This window comes from Symphalangus syndactylus, chromosome 1 (genome assembly GCF_028878055.3).
Source record: "Symphalangus syndactylus isolate Jambi chromosome 1, NHGRI_mSymSyn1-v2.1_pri, whole genome shotgun sequence".
NCBI lineage: Eukaryota > Metazoa > Chordata > Mammalia > Primates > Hylobatidae > Symphalangus > Symphalangus syndactylus.
Window position 1 is genome coordinate 113,526,795 of NC_072423.2, and position 16,464 is coordinate 113,543,258.

General features: G+C 43.2%; 1 protein-coding gene and 1 pseudogene across 2 annotated transcripts in view; one reads left to right on the forward strand and one right to left on the reverse strand.

The window, feature by feature from the left end:
- The window catches only part of SCAP (SREBF chaperone), a 73,363-nt gene that overhangs the window by 11,345 nt on the left and 45,554 nt on the right, over positions 1-16,464 (forward strand). The window lies entirely within an intron of this gene.
- Positions 1,516-1,613, reverse strand: LOC129461746 (uncharacterized; annotated as a pseudogene).

Genomic DNA, 16,464 nt, shown 5'->3' on the forward strand with positions numbered 1-16,464 from the left:
AAACATCGCATGTTCTCACTCATAGGTGGGAATTGAACAATGAGAACACATGGACACAGGGGAACATCACATACCAGGGCCTGCCGGGGGATCGGGGGAGGGGGGAGAGATAGCATTAGGAGATATACACAATGTAAATGACGAGTTAACGGGTGCAGCACACCAACATGGCACATGTATACATATGTAACAAACTTGCATGTTGTGCACATGTACCCTAGGGCCAGTGGGTGGGAATTGGTATCTCATTGTGATTTCGATTTGCATTTTCTAAGGAATATTGATGTTGAGCAATTTTTCATTTGTTGATTGGCCATTTGTATATCTTCTTTTTTGTTGTTGTTTGGATTTTTTTTTTTTTTTTTTTTGACAGGGTCTTCTTGCTCTGTTGCCCAGACTGCAGTGGCACAATCACAGTTGACTGCAGCCTCAAGCCTCTGGTCCCAAGTGATCCTCCCACCTCAGTCTTCCAAGTAGCTGGGACTACAGGCATGTGCCCCCATGCCTAGTTAATATTCATATTTTTTGTAGAGATGGGATTTCACCATGTTGCCTAGGCTGGCCTTGAACTCCTGATTTCAAGTGACCCATCCACCTCAGCCTTCCAAAGTGGTGGAATTACAGGCATGAGCCACCCCACTGAGCCTGTATATCTTCTTTAGAGAAATGTTTATTCAAGTCCTTTTCTTGCTTTGAGTTGTTAATTGTTATTTTGTTATTGTTGAGTTGTAGGAATTCTTTACAAATTCTGGATATTCAACCCTTGTTAGATATATGATTTGCGAATAGTTTCTCCTATTTTCTTGGTTAGCATTTCACTCTCTTTATTGTGTGATTTGCACAATTTTTGCCTTTTTTTTTTTTTTTTTTTTAAAGACAGAATCTCCCTCAGTTACCCAGGGTGGAGTGCAGTGCTGCATTGTTGGCTCATTGCAGCCTCCACTTCCTGGACTCAGGCAATCCTCCCACCTCAGCCTCTCAAGTAGCTGAAACTACAGGTGCACACCACCACGCCCGGCTGATTTTTTTTGTATTTTTTTTTTTTTGAAGAGATGGTGTCTTGCCATGTTGTCCAGGCTGGTCTCAAACTTCTGAGCTCAAGCAGTCCGCTTGCCTTGGCTTCCCAAAGTGCTGGGATTAAGGCGTGAACCACCACGCCCAGCCAAAAGTTTTTAATTTTTATGAATTCCAGTTTATCAATTTTTTTCTTTTGTTGCCTATACTTTTCAATCTTTGCTAAATTCAGCATCATGAAGATCTTTTTCTTATGTTTTCTTCTAAGGGCTTTATAGTTTTAGCTCTTCTTCTTTCATTTATTTCATCTATTTTGAGTTAATTTTTGTGTATAAGAGTCCAACTTCACTTTTGCATGTAACTATCCAGTTTTCCCAGTAGCATTTGTTGAAGAGACTGTCCTTTCCCCAGTGACTGGTCGTGGCACCTCTGTCAAAAATCAGTTGATCATATTTGTGAGAGTTTATTTTTGGGTTCTTTTTTTTCTTTTTCTTTTTATCAGGTTAGATGGGTAGTGCTGACATCATAACAAGATTCGAAAATGACTCATCTCACGTGTGTGAAACACCCGGGTATCATACTGATGAACTACGGAAGATCTGGGCTCTCTATTGTTTTATATGTCTGACCTTATGCCAGTACCACTTTGTTTTGCTTACTGTAGCTTTATAGTAAGTTTTGAAATCAGGAAGTGTGAGTCCTCCAACTTAGTTCTTGTTTTTCAAGATTGTTTTGGCTATTCAGGGTTCCCCCTTTTTTCTTTGGACAAAGTAATGGGAAGAATTTCTTTTTGTTTGTTTGTTTGTTTTTTGAGACAGAGTCTCACTCTGTTGTCAGGCTGGAGTGCAGTGGTGCGATCTCGGCTTACTGTAACCTCCACCTCCTGGGTTCAAGCGATTCTCCTGCCTCAGCCTCCTGAGTAGCTGGTATTACAGGCACCTGCCACCACGCCCAGCTAAGTTTTGTATTTTTAGTAGAGACGGGGTTTCACCATGTTGGCCAAGATGGTCTTGATCTCTTGACCTCGTGACCCACCTGCCTTGGCCTCCCAAAGTGGTGGGATTACAGGCGTGGGCCACCACACGTAGGTTTTGTGTGTGTGTGTTGTTTTTTTTTTTTTTTTTTTTTTTTTTTTTTTTACAAGTAAATGGAAAGAAATCCCACGTTCATGGATTGGAAGACAATTTTTTTTTTTTGAGACAGAGTCTTGCTCTGTCACCTAGGCTGGAATGCATTGGCACAGTCACTGCTCACTACAGCCTTGAGCTCCCAGGCTCAAGTGATCCTCCCACCTCAGCCTGCTAAGTAGGTGGGACTACAGGAACGTACTACTGTGCCTGGCTAATTAAAAAATTTTTTGTAGAGATGGAGTCTCACTGTGTTGCCCAGGCTGGTCTTGAGGACTCCAGGGCTCAAACAGTCCTCCCCACTTGACCTCCCAAAGTGCTGGGTTTACAGGCGTCGGCCACCGTGCCTGGCCAGCTGTTAGAATTTTGATAGGGATTGCATTGCATTTTGATAGGGATTGCATTTGTAGATAGCTTTGGATAACATTGTCATTTAAAGAATATTGTCTTCCCAGCCTGGCCAACATGGTGAAACCCTGTCTCTACTAACAATACAAAAATTAGCCAGGTGTGGTGGTGTACACCTGTAATCCCGGTTACTCAGGAGGCTGATACAGGAGAATTGCTTGAACCTGGGAGGTGGAGATTGCAGTGAACCGAGATTGTGCCACTGCACTCCAGCCTGGGTGACAGAGCAAGACTGTCTAAAAAAAAGAAAAAAAAAAAAAGAATATCATCTTCCAATCCATGAAAGTGGGAAAGTGGGATTTCTTTCCATTTATTTTATGTCTTTAATTTGTTTCAGCCATGTTTCAGTTTATGTCTTTTGTCTCCCTTGGTTAAATTTATTCGTAAGTATTTTATTCTTTTTGATGCTATTATAAATGGAATGTTTTCCTAATTTTGTTTTTAGATTGTTCACCGTCAGTGAACAATAGAAATGCAACTGATTTTTGCATATTCATTTTGCATCCAACAACTTTGTTGAATTCATTTATTAGCTGTGTGTGTATGTAATCTTTAGGGTTTTCTACATGTAAGATCATGTCGTTTAGGAACAGAAATAATTTTACTACTTCCTGTCCAGTTTAGATGCCTGGAGAGAAAGGGTAAATGAGGCAGTGAGAAGATTCTTGCTTAATTTCTCTGGCTAGAACTTTTCAGTACTGGATTAAATAGAAGTGGCACAAGTGGGCATCCTTGTCTTGTTCCTGATTTTAGGGGAAAAGCTTTTAGTCTTTCACCATCAAGTGTGATGTAAGCTGTGAGATTTTCATATATACCCCTTTATTATGTTGAGGATCTTGCCTTCTATTCCTATTTCACTGAGTGTTTTTTAATCAAAAAGTCATCTTGAATTTTGTTAAATGCTTTTTCTGCATCAGTTGGGATGATCATTGTGTTTTCCTCCTTCATTCTAGTAATGTGGCATATTACCTTAATTGATTTTTGTTAAACCATCCTTGTACTTTGGGAATAAATTCCACTTGTCATCTGAGATGTATTTTTAATATCTATTTAAAAAAAAAAACCCAAATCAGTCCCAGCCTGGGCAACATAGTGAGACCCTCATCTCTACAAAAAATTTAAAAAGCCTGGTGCAGTGGCTCACGCCTGTAATCCCAGCACTTTGAGAGGCTGAGACGGGCGGATCACCTGAGGTCAGGAGTTCGAGACCAGCTTGACTAACATGGTGAAACCCCGTCTCTACTAAAAATACAAAAATTAGCCGGGCATAGTGGCAAGCGCCTGTAATCCCAGCTACTCGGGAGGCTAAGGCAGGGGAATCGCTTGAACCTGGGAGGCGGAGGTTGCAGTGAGCTGAGATCATGCCACTGTACTGCAGTCTGGGTGACAGAGTGAGACTCTGTCTCAAATAAATAAATAAATATTAAAAAATAAAATAAATTAGCCAGATGTGGTGGCTCATGCCTGTAGTCCCAGCAGTGTGAGAGGCTGAGATGGGAGGATCACTCGGGAGGTCGAGACTGCAGTGAGCCACAATTGTGCCACTGCATCCAGCCTGGGTGACAGAGCGAGACCCTATCTCAAAAATAAAACAAAAAACCAAAAAACTTACAAGTCAACAGATGCTTATTGAATTCTTCGTAGGTATCAGACACTGTTAAAGTTCTGGGGATTCAGCAGTGAACAAGGCTAAGCCCCTGCTTTCTTTTAATTTTTAATTTTTTTTTTTAGAGACAGTCTCACTTTGTCACTTAGGCTGCCAGGCTCGAGTGCAGTCATGCATTCTCAGCTCACTGCAACCTCTGCCTCCTGGGTTCAAGTTAATCTCATGCCTCAGTTTCCCATGTAGCTGGGATTACAGGCACTACCACACCCAGCTGATTTTTGTATTTTTAGTAGAGACGGGGTTTCACCATGTTGGCCAGGCTGGTCTCAAACTCCTGACCTCAAGTGATCCACCTGCCTCTGCCTCCCAAAGTGCTGGGATTACAGGCGTGAGCCACCGTGCCTCGGCCCACTGGAGTGTTTTGAGCAGGGAAGTGACATTAGTGATTTGTGCTTTAGAAAGATGTATCGAGGATGGAATGAGGCAGGAATGAATAGAGGCATTCCTGCTGTCCCCATGGTCAGTGATGGGAGAGTAGCCAGGGAGATGATGATGGTTGGTCAGGTTGGGGATCTGACTTGGAGGTAAAACTGTTGTAACCAGCTGTTTCAGATGTGGGCTTGTTGTAGGATGTTTCCTAAACTTTCGCCCGAGGAATAAACAGGGTAGCTAGTGGTATCATTAACTGAGATGGCTGGGAAAGAACAGATACTGTGGGGAAATCAAGAGTTCTGTTTTTGGTCTTGTTAGATTTGAAGTGCTCATTAGGCATTTGAGTGGAGATACCAAGTGGAAATAGTGTAAATAAGGAGCTTAGGGGAGAGGCTTGAGAGGTGTGTATGTGAGAGACATCAGCAAACAGATGAGACTTGGAGCCAGGAGTCAGGCTGAGAAGCCCTGGGGAGAAAGGGTAGATGAGGAAAGCTGGCCAGGAACAAAGCCTATAGGGAAGCAGGAAGGGAGGCTGAGAAGCACAACCTTCTAGGACACCAGTAGGGACATGATGTCATTCACAACTAGGAAATAAGTAGGCGTTTTTCTTTTTCTTTCTTTTTTTTGAGACGGAGTTTCGCTCTTATTGTCCAGGCTGGGGTACGGTGGCGCAATCTTGGCTCACGGCAACCTCCGCCTCCCAGGTTCAAGCGATTCTCCTGCCTCAGCCTCCTGAGTAGCTGGGATTACAGGCATGTGCCACCACGCCCGGCTGATTTTTTGTATTTTTAGTAGAGACGGGATTTCGCTGTGTTAGGATGGTTGTAGGCGTTTCTCATTTCAGCCTAGTGTCTTCATAGTCAGCCCTTTCAGTGGCTGCCTCTGATGGTGTTTGATCATAAGTCATAACTCATCCATGAAGGTGTTTTACAGTCTGTCTTCAAGTTGGCAGGTCCTTAGATTGAAAGAATGGAGGCTTCACTGCGTGTGCCTTTACTACACAGATAGCTGATGGGGCAGAGGTTGTATAGCCGATGGGGCAGAGGCTGTCAGATGACTGTTTTACAGAAAAACCTTTGACAAGTTATATAGTGAACTAGTTAAAAGAAAAAGTTGATCTTCTAGCTAAGACAAAAGATTACAGTTTAGGAAGATAAAGATGGATGGTGGTGATGGCTGCACAACAATATGAATGTACTTATGTATGTATGTACAATATGAATGTCACGAAACTGTACACTTAAAAGGGGTTAAAATGATGTTTATGTTAATAATTTTTTATCACAAAATGAAGTATAATACTTTGTCACTGATTATAGTAAACATTTAAATCTGAGTGCTAGATTGGTTTTTTTTGAGTTGGGAGTCTCACTCTGTCGGCCAGGCTGGAGTACAGTGGCATGATCTCAGTTCACTGCAACCTCTGCCTCCTGGGTTTAAGTGGTTCTCCTGTCTCAGCCTCCCAAGTAGCTGGGATTATAGGTGCCTGTCACCACACTCGACTAATTTTTGTATTTTTAGTAGAGATGGGGTTTCGCCATGTTGCTCAGGCTGGTCTCGAACTCCTGACCTGAAGTGATCTGTCTGCCTCGGCCTCCCAGAGTCCTAGGATTATAAGAGTGAGCCACTGTGCCTGGCCTAGACTGCTCTTAAATAGGTTAAAACAAATTATTTTGTTGGGAGGTGCTGGGGAATCAACTCTGTCATGGAAATGTTCCCCAGGCTGGGAGTTGGAACCAGATTATTGACTGTTGTCATTTGCTACATGACCTGGGTCATCTGGCATGACCTTCCCTAAGCCTCAGTTTCTTCCTTACCAATAGGATATTGTGTTGGAGGATCCCATCTCTCCTAGCTCTGAAATCTGGTAGCTTTCTGTTCCTTTTCCTATATAAATGTCTGGAAGGCAAGCAAGTTCCAGTCTGAGAAGTGACTGTGAACATTGGAAGAATTGTGTGGTCCCAGTGCATATCACAGTCCACAGCTGTCCTGTTAGCTGGAAAGTTTTACTTAGTACCAGCTTATAGATATGAAAAAGAAGCAATTAAAACTTACAGCAGGCCTTACAATTTGAGACGGAAACAAAATCTTTTTTAGACTTTGACCAGATATTTGGGAATGAGCACCATGTAGATGTGATTTGTATCTGTGAGGCTTCACACATTGTGACTTGACAGGAACCCACAGCACTTAGGTTTGTGAGCCCAGAGTACCACCCTTTGCCCTCAAGGGTGTGGAGGGAGTCTTAGGGCCAGCGGTGAGCAGGATGAAAGGCTCTTAGAAGCTGGTGGACATGAAGGGGGTCCAGAGGGGAGGCTCTCCTGGGAGATAAGGTTGTGGAAGGGGCTGGTGAAGTCTGGCGTGCTGGAGAGAGCTCTAGGGGCTCCTGGATCCTCACCCCAAGGAAAAGGGGCCCAGGTGAGCCTCATCTCTTGGCTTTCTTGTTTGCCACTTTTCCCCTCACAAACTCCTCCCCTCTTTGCACTGTTTGGAGCCATCTTCCATGCAGCGTTTATATTAAGAGTTCTTGCTGGGCGCAGTGGCTCACGCCTGTAATCCCAGCACTTTGGGAGGTCGAGGTGGGTGGATCACGAGTTCAGGAGTTCAAGACCAGCCTGGCCAAGATGGCGAAACCCCATATCTACTAAAAATACGAAAATTAGCTGGGCACAGTGGCAGGCACCTGTAATCCCAGCTACTCGGGAGGCTGAGGCAGGAGAATCACTTGAACCTGAGGGCGGGGGCAGAGGTTGCAGTGAGCCGAGATTGTGCCACTGCACTTCAGCCTGGGGGACAGAGTGAGACTCCGTCTTAAAAAAAAAAAAAAAAAAAAAGCAACCAAAAAAAGAGTTCTTGAAGTGTTGCAGGAAGTCAGGGACCCCGAACGGAGGGACTGAGGGACTGGCTGGAGCCACGGCAGAGGAACATAAATTGCGAAGATTTCATTTTAATATGGACATATATCAGTTCCCAAAATTAATACTTTTATAATTTCTTATGCCTGTCTTTACTTCAAGCTCTGAACATAAATTGTGAAGATTTCCTTTTAATATTGACATTTATCAGTTCCCAAAATTAATACTTTTATAATTTCTTACACTTGTCTTTAATCTCTCAATCCTGTTATCTTTGTAAGCTGAGGATGTACATCACCTCAGGACCACTATTGTGTTAGCTGTACAAATTGATTGTAAAACGTGTGTTTGAACAATATGAAATCAGTACACCTTGAAAAAGAACAGAATAACAGCGATTTTAGGGAACAAGGAAAGACAACCATAATGTCTGACTGCCTGTGGGGTCTGGCAGAATAGAGCCATATTTTTCTTCTTGCAGAGAGCCTACAAATGGATGTGCAAGTAGGGAAGATATCGCTAAATTCTTTTCCTAGCAAGGAATATTAATAATTAAGACCCTGGGAAAGGAATGCATTCCTGGGGGGAGGTCTATAAATGGCTGCTCTGGGAGTGTCTGTCTTACGTGGTTGAGATAAGGACTGAAATACGCCCTGGTCTCCTGTAGTACCCTCAGGCTTACTAGGATTGGGAAACCCCGCCCTGGTAAATTTGAGGTCAGACCGGTTCTCTGCTCTTGAACCCTATTTCTGTTGTTTAAGATGTTTATCAAGACAATACGTGCACAGGTGAACATGGACCCTTATCAGTAGTTCTGAATTTGCCTTTGTCCTGTTTCCTCAGAAGCATGTGATCTTCGTTCTCCTTTTTGCCCTTTGAAGCATGTGATCTTGTGACCTACTCCCTGTTCTTGCACCCCCTCCCCTTTTGAAATCCTTAATAAAACTTGCTGGTTTTGCGGCTCAGGTGGGCATCATGGTCCTACCGATATGTGATGTCACTCCTGGAGGCCCAGCTGTAAAATTCCTCTCTTTGTACTGTTTCTCTTTATTTCTCAGATGGCCGACACTTACAGAAAATAGAAAGGACCTATTTTGAAATATTGGGGGTGGGTTCCCCCAATATTGAAGTAGTAATACAGTGAGACTCATCACGTCTCCCATTTTGGGATTTGATTGTATAAAACTGTCAAGAGCTTTGATGCCCTCCAGCAAAGCACACTTCTTGCAGGAAATCAGGCAAAGGTCTTTAGCCTGCGTGGCCTGATATGCTCATGTGTAGCTAGTGGCAGGAGGCTGGTCCTGGCTGTGCTCCTACAAGTACCTGCTGGAGCCAAGGCTGAGGACACTCTGTCCATGGGCCAAGAGTCTCATCGTGTGAAATGACAAGGCTGCCCCCATGGGCTCTCAAGTTGTTTCTAGCTTTAAAACGGATTCTTGGCTGGGTACGGTGGCTCACACCTGTAATCCCAGTACTTTGGGAGGCCAAAGTGGGCAGATCACCTGAGGTCAGGAGTTTGAAACCAGCCTGACCAACATGGTGAAACCCTGTCTCTACTAAAAGTAAAAAATTAGCCGGGCATGGTGGCACATGCCTGTAATCCCAGCTACTTGTGAGGCTGAGGCAAGAGAATCGCTTGAACCCAGGAGGCCGAGGTTGTAATGAGCTGAGATCACGCCATTGCACGTCAGCCTAGGCAACAAGAGCAAAACTCTGTCTCAAAATAAATAAATAAATAAAAATAAAACTGATTCTTAGCAGCAGCAGTTCAGTCCCTTTGTTAGTCATTCCTGACCAGGTCAAGAGGGAGTAAGAATGTAGGTAACTGGCACTGTGGAAGAAAATCTTTAATAGGTTTGTTGATGTTCTATTGTGAAGAGGGTTGACATTATGCACGTGGTTATTTGTGACAACCATTACAACCAACTAATATAATTTGGTCTTCCTTCAATTTGGGTGTTGCTGTGCCATCCCAACAATTACTCTAAAATGTGCCAGTACTCATCTTCTTGAATATGTGTGTTTTTAGGCTTTAAATTCTCTGAAATCAGCTTTCATTCATTAACTGAAATTCCTTTATTTTTTCAATACTATTTATTATTATTTTTTTGAGACAGAGTTTCCCTCCTGTTGCCCAGGCTGGAGTGCAGTGGTACGATCTCAGCTCACTGCAACCTTTGCCTCCAGGGTTCAAGAGATTCTCCTGCCTCAGCCTCCTGAGTAGCTGGGATTACAGGCGCGTGCCACCACACCCAGCTAATTTTTGTATTTTGAGTAGAGATGGGGTTTCACCGTGTTGACCAGGCTGGTCTTGAACTCCTGACCTCGTGATCCACCTGCCTCGGCCTCCCAAAGTGCTGGGATTACAGGCATGAGCCACCACGCCTGGCCACGCCCTGCTAATTTTTGTATTTTTAGTAGAGGCGGGGTTTCACCGTGTTGGCCAGGCTGGTCTCGAACTCCAGACCTCAGGTGATCTGCCCACCTCAGCCTCCCAAAGTGCTGGGATTACAGGCGTGAGCCACTGTGCCCGACCTTTTTTCAATACTATTAACTTGATCTGCTGAAAATTCTCCCAGGTTACTGGCTAATTTTGAAGCTTAGAGAAGCAATTTTCTCTTATTTATTTATTTATTTTATTTATTTATTTTTTGAGACGGAGTCTTGCTTTGTTGCCCAGGCTGGAGTGCAGTGGCACCATCTCAGCTCACTGCAGGCTCTGCCTCCCGGGTTCATGCCATTCTGCCTCAGCCTCCTGAGTAGCTGGGACTACAGGTGCCCGCCACCAGGCCTGGCTAATTTTTTGTATTTTTAGTAGAGACAGGGTTTCACCGTGTTAGCCGGGATGGTCTCGATTTCCTGACCTCATGATCCGCCCGCCTTGGCCTCCCAAAGTGCTGGGATTATAGACGTGAGCCACCACACCCGGCCCAGAGAAGCAATTTTCTGCCCTTAGCATTGGTCCGCTTGACAACTTTCAGAAAACATTACCCCAAAGGGATGAATTATTTGCACCAGTGGACTAGTTTAGCTCAGTGAGCAGACCTGTAGTGACTTTCTGCTTGGCACCAGGTGAGGTGCTGGGTGCTCTAGGGAACACAAGGTGATTCAGTTATGCCCTTCTCCTGAAGGGGAACGCAGTCAATCCAGGAGGCTGAGAGAGTCAGAATGAGCAAGGTGGAAATTCATAGTTAGAGAAGCTCAGAGAAGAGGGCTGCTGCTTCCACAGGAAACTTTGCTCCTTATTTTTTAATTTCAGCTTTTCAATGTAGAAATACATTTACGTGACACAAAATTGGGAAGGTAAACTACATGGGGGAAAGTTTCCCTTCCATCCTGCACCTGGCTACCAGATCCTCTCCCCAGAGGCTGCTGGTGCTGCCACTTCTCATGTGTCCATTCCCAGGTGTTTTGTGCATTTATAGACAAATAAGCAGACTTCTGTTCTCTTACATGAAAGTAGCACACTGCTCCCTTGCTTTTTTCTCTGAATGTTTCTTTCTTTTTTTTTTTTTTTTCCGAGGAAGAGTCTCGCTCTGTCACCCAGGCTGGAGTGCAGTGGCACAATCTTGGCTCACTGCAACCTCTGCCTCCTGGGTTCAAGCAATTCTCTGCCTCAGCCTCCCAAGTAGCTGGGATTACAGGTGCCCACCACCATGCCCGGCTAATTTTTGTATTTTTAGTGGAGACGGGGTTTCACCATCTTGGCCAGGCAGGTCTTGAACTCCTGACCTCATGATCCACCCGCCTCAGCCTCCCAAAGTGCTGGGATTACAGGTGTGAGCCACTGCACCCAGCTCTCTGAATGTTTCTTTATGATAGTTTATCATTAATACATAAGAGTTTCCTCGTTGTCTTACTCTTTTTTTTTTGACGGAGTCACCCAGGCGGGAGTGCAATGGTGTGATCTCGGCTCACTGCAACCCTCGCCTCCTGAGTTCAAGCAACTCTCCTACCTCAGCCTCCTGAGTGGCTGGGATTACAGGCCTGCGCACCACCATACCCGGGTAATTTTTTATATTTTTGGTAGAGATGGGGTTTTACCATGTTGGCCAGGCTAGTCTCAAAACTCCTGACCTCAAGTGATCCGCTCGCCTCGGCCTCCCAAAGTGCTGGGATTACAGGCGTTGAGCTACTGCGCCTGGCCCCTCGTTGTCTTTTATAACTGGATAATATTCCATTTTCAGGATGTCCTTTAATTTATTTAGTCAGAGCTCTATTGATGGAATTGTAGAGGAATTTTAAGTTTTGTTAGTGCAGGTAACACTGGGATGAGTAACTTTCTGTGTGCATCAGTCAGTCCATGCATGGCCAAGTGTATCTATCCAGTTACTTACCAGAGGCAGAAGTGCTGAGTTGATGAGGATTTGCTTTTGTAATTTTGATAACTCTTAACAGATAAACCTCTATAGTGGTTTTATCCACATGTGCTCCTAAGCAGTGCGTGGGCAGTGCTTGTTTATCCACACCTTCACCAACACTGTGGTACTACACAGTTTGATTTTTGCCATTGTGATGGGTGAAAAATTAGTTTCTCTGTTTAGATTCCACCCCACCCCCGAACTTTTTAGTGTAACCTACAGAAAAGTTGAAAGAGTAGTAGAATGAACACTCATGTTATCTCAGGAGAAGTTTTAATTTATTTCTCTTTGGTTGCAGTAAGGTTGAAGGACGATTTACGTTTTATTTTCTGTGAAAAAAACTATTCAAGCTGGGCATGGTGGCTCAGGCCTTTAATCCCCCAGCACTTTGGGAGGCCAAGGTGGGCGGATTGCTCGAGTTCAAGAGTTCAAGAGCAGCCGGGGCAACCTGGCAAAACCCCATCTGTACAAAAAAATACAAAAATTAACTAGGCATGGTTGTATGTGCTTGTAGTCCCAGCTACTCAGGAGGCTGAGGTGGGAGGATTGCTTGAGCCTGGGAGGTCAAGGCTGCAGTGACCTGAGATCATGCCACTACACTCCAGCCAGGGTGTGACCTTGTCTCAAAAAAACCCCACAAAAACCCTATTCATATCCTTGATCACTTTTCTGTTGGGCTTTGGCTTTTTTTTTTTTTTTTTGAGACAAAGTCTCATCTTCGTCATCCAGCTGGAGTGCAGTGGCTCAATCTCAGCTCACTGCAACCTCCGCCTCCTGTGTTCAAGCGATTCTCTTGTCTCAGCTTCCCGAGTAGCTGGGATTACAGGCATGTGCCACAATGCCTGGCTAATTTTTGTATTTTTAGTAGAGACAGGGTTTCACCATGTTGGCCAGGCTGGTCTGAACTCCTGACCTCAGGTGATCCACCTGCCTCAGCCTCCCAAAGTGCTGGGATTATAGGTGTGAGCTGCTGTGCCTAGCCAGGCTTTGGTATTTTTAAATTGATTTTGTCAAAATTGCTTATATATGCGGGAACTTAGGACCTTGTCAATGATATGAATTGCAGTTGTATTTTTCCAGATCTTATTTATCTTTTTTTTTTTGAGATGGAGTCTCGCTTTGTCACTTAGGCTAGAGTACAGTGGCACGATCTCGCACGATCTCAGATGATCTCAGCTCACTCCAACCTCCGCCTCCCAGGTGCAAGCGATTCTCCTGTCTCAGCCTCCTGAGTAGCTGAGACTACAGGCGCACGCCACCACACCCGGCTAATTTTTGTATTTTTAGTAGAGACAGGGTTTTGCCATATTGGTCAGGCTGGTCTCGAACTCCTGACTTCAGGTGACCCACCTGTCTCGGCCTCCCAGAGTGCTGGGATTACAGGCATGAGCCACTGCACCTGGCCTAAAGTAATTTTTATATTTCATATTTTACCTTTAAATCTTTTCTCTATTTGGAATTTATTTTTATTTTTTATTTTTATTTTGAGTCAGGGTCTTGCTCTGTTGCCCATACTGGAGCACAGTAGTGTGATCATGGCTCACTACAGCCTGGACCTTGCCGGGCTCAGGTAATCCACCCACTTCAGCCTCCTGAGTAGCTGGGACTACAGGTGTGCATCACCATGCCCAGCTAATTTTTGTACTTTTGGTAGAGAAGGGTTTTGCCATGTTGCCCAGGCTGGTCTTGAACTCCTGGGCTCAAGTAATCCATCTGCCTTGACTTCCCAAAGTGCTGGGATTATAGGCGTGAGCCACTGTGCTTTTTGGAATTTATTTTGATGTGAAGTGTTAGATCCAACTTAATTTTTTTCCGTGGCTACCCATTTGTTGCGACACCTTTTGTTGCACAATTAATCTTTCTCCTACTTGTTTATCATTTACTGTATATAATATACTTTGTCGTATGTTTACATTTTGGTCTGTTTCTGGACACTCGGTTCTGTTACATTAATCTGTGTATTTATGTGTTAGGACCACACTGTTTTAATTACTCTAGCATGCTTTGTTATTTGGTGAAGTTACTTCATTTTCATCATCTTTATTTTTCAGAACTTTATTGGCTATATTTGTTTTTCTGTATAAACTTTAAGTTTGTTTAGTTAAAGAAGTCCTGTTTTTATTGGGACTGTTACATTTCTAGATGAATGTAGGAAGAGTGACACTTTGGTTATGTTATATTGACTTTTCCTCATTAAGAATGTGGCATGTTTTTCTTTTTGTTGAAGTCATCTTTTCTGTCTTTCAGAGTTTCAGAGATTTCTTTTGGTTTCTTTTTTTTTTTTTTTTTTGAGATGGAGTCTTGCTCTGTCACCCAGGCTGGAATGCAGTGGTGCAATCCCAGCTCACTGCAACCTCCACCTCCCAGGTTCAAGTGATTCTCCTGTCTCAATTTCCTGAGTAGCTGGGATTACAGGAACGTGCCACAATGCCCAGCTAATTTTTGTATTTTTAGTAGAGACGGGGTTTCACCATGTTGGCTAGGCTGGTCTTTAACTCCTGACCTCAGGTGATCCGCACACCTCGGCCTTCCAAATTGCTGGGATTACAGGCGTGAGCCACCATGTCCTGCTGGGAGTTTCAGAGATTTCTTACATTTCTTTTTAGGTTTATTTTCAAGTTTTTGGTTTTGTTATTTATGTTAGTGTTAATGAACCATTATTATAATCAATATTATCATTATTTTATCTTCTGCCTGCTTGTTGGTGATGTATGTGAAGGCATTGGTATGTATTAGTTTTCACTACCTTATGGTGATTATTTTATCAACTGTAAAAGGTTTTCAGTTGATTATATGTATATATATATATAATTTTTTGTATATATATTTGGATTTTGTATCTAATATCATTTGCAAATAATGATAATTTAACTTTTTCCTTTCCAGTTGTATACCTATGTTTTCTTTGTCTTGCCTAATTGTGATAACTAGTAGTTCCACAATAGTAATAAATAATGATGGTTAAATGCATAGGCTGTATGGCCCCTGACGTTAGTGAGAACACTTCTAGTGTGTTCCCATTGGGCTTGATTTTAGCTTTGAGATTGAGAAAGATGTAAACATTTAGTTGAAGTCTGTATTTTATTTTATATATATATATGTATGTATGTATGTATGTATGTATGTATTTTATTATTATTTTTTGAGACAGAGTCTTACTCTGTCGCCCGGGCTGGAGTGCAGTGGCACAATCTTGGCTCACTGTAACTTCTGCCTCCTGGGTTCAAGTGATTCTCCTGCCTCAGCCACCCAAATAGTTGGGATTACAGGTGCCCACCACCATGCCTGGCTAATTTTTGTATTTTTTAGTAGAGACGGGGTTGGCCACTGGTCTTGTTGGCCAGACTGGTCACCTTGTTGGCCAGACTGGTCTCGAACTCCTGACCTCAAACGATCCACCTGCCTTGGCCTCCCAAAGTGCTAGGATTACAGGTGTGAGCCACCGTGCCTGGCCTATATGTATGTATTTATATATGTATGTATGTAAATCAACATACACATATCTACTAAGCACCTGTCTATTCTTATTTTAAAAGGATGAGGGTTGAATTTTATCAGATGTCTTCAGCATTGGCAGAGATGATCTCTGTTAATATGTTGAACGCAACATTGTTTTAACATTAGTACTTACATGTTTCTGGCACAAAATGAATAGGATGATGTTTAGAGAAGGCTTATGGAGGAAATGGCATTTTATCTAGTGCCTGAAGGCTGAATGGAGAAAATTGGAGGTGGGAATTAGAGTGGGAAAATAGGAAAAGGGCATTCAGTAAAGAGAGAGCCCTGACTGCAAAGGTGTGGAAAGTGGGAATGCAGGTTATTTTGGGGAAGAATGCCAACATCCCAACTGTGATATTCATGAGGGCCTTCTAGATGGGTAACATGGCAGATTACACCTCTGGACTTCAGATTCTTATCTGTGGAATTGAAATAGTAAAAGTAGTTATTAGTTTAAGGGTTATTATAAGGATTCAGGAGACAATGTAGGCAAAAGTCTTAGGCCAGAGGCTGACACATGGTTTGTAAATACTAGTTATTTTTATTTGACAAGAGAAGAAAGCTGGAAAGAAGTTTCAGTATATTTTGAGTGTTCCTGTATAATAAGCAAAGAAGTATGGCCTCAGATGTGCAGGCACTGGAGAGCCATTCAAAACTTTTGTGCAAGGGGTGACATAAGCAGGTCTTTTTTTTTTTTCCATTAAAAATTTAAAAAAAAAAATTTTATTATACTTTTAAGTTTTAGGGTACATGTGCACAATGTGCAGGTTTGTTACTTATGTATACATGTGCCATGTTGGTGTGCTGCACCCATTAACTCATCATTTAGCATTAGATATATCTCCTAATGCTATCCCTCCCCTCTCTCCCCACCCCAAACAGTCCCTGGAGTGTGATGTTCCCCTTCCTTTGTCCATGTGTTCTCATTGTTCAATTCCCACCCATGAGTGAGAACATGCGGTGTTTGGTTTTTTGTCCTTGCGATAGTTTGCTGAGAATGATGGTTTCCAGTTTCATCCATGTCCCTACAAAGGACATGAACTCATCATTTTTTATGGCTGCATAGTATTCCATGGTGTATATGTGCCACATTTTCTTAATCCAGTCTATCGCTGTTGGACATTTGGGTTGGTTCCAAGTCTTTGCTATTGTGAATAGTGCCG